Here is a 736-nt window from a genome sequence, read left to right on the forward strand (position 1 = left end):
GGTCTCCGGGTGATTGCCGAAAGTATGGGAAGGTTGCTGTGTGAACTTTCGAATGGCCCTCGGACCTCAAGCAATGGCTCAGCCGGAAAACGACTGGACGCCGACAATTTCGGCTAGGGAACCCCGGAATGGAAGGGTCCAGGTGGGAGGCGGCGCCTTGGGCCCCTCCAGGGCGCACAGTGAACGGGCATGATTTTTATTAGCGGCCCCGTGCTGCGCCGCCGCGGCGCCCCCCTGCGCCCCCCGTGCGCTGCGGCGCGGCGCCGCCGCCGCTGTATGCATGCCGCTGCATGCGCGCTCCCGCGCCTGCGAACCCATGCGCAACCCGCCAAATGCAGGACTCCTTGGCTGCCCTCGTGGGAGTCGTACCGTGTGACGTCACCACTGACCGCGAGTGCCCATACATCACGCCCAGCTGCGGGGTGTTACACCGTTTTGCGTTGGCAGCGCGTGGCGGACCGTATGTACCAGCGCGTTCCGGCAGTCCAAAGCAGTGTGGTGTGAAATTCCTCAGCGTTCTTGGGCCCAGACCAGACTGGGAGGTGCAAACTTCACGGCGGTTTTTGGGGCCAGTCCAGACCAGGGCTGGGAGGTGCAAACTTCACGGCGGTTTTGGGGGCCCGTCCAGACCAGGGCTGGGAGGTGCGAACTTCACGGCGGTTTTTCGGAAGATTCCGGTGGGCGGTTAGTCCGACCCCCCAGCTTCCTAGACCTATCTCAGTCATTCTCTACGACG

The sequence above is a fragment of the Monoraphidium neglectum genome (assembly GCF_000611645.1).
Source record: "Monoraphidium neglectum strain SAG 48.87 unplaced genomic scaffold scaffold00777, whole genome shotgun sequence".
Taxonomy (NCBI): domain Eukaryota; kingdom Viridiplantae; phylum Chlorophyta; class Chlorophyceae; order Sphaeropleales; family Selenastraceae; genus Monoraphidium; species Monoraphidium neglectum.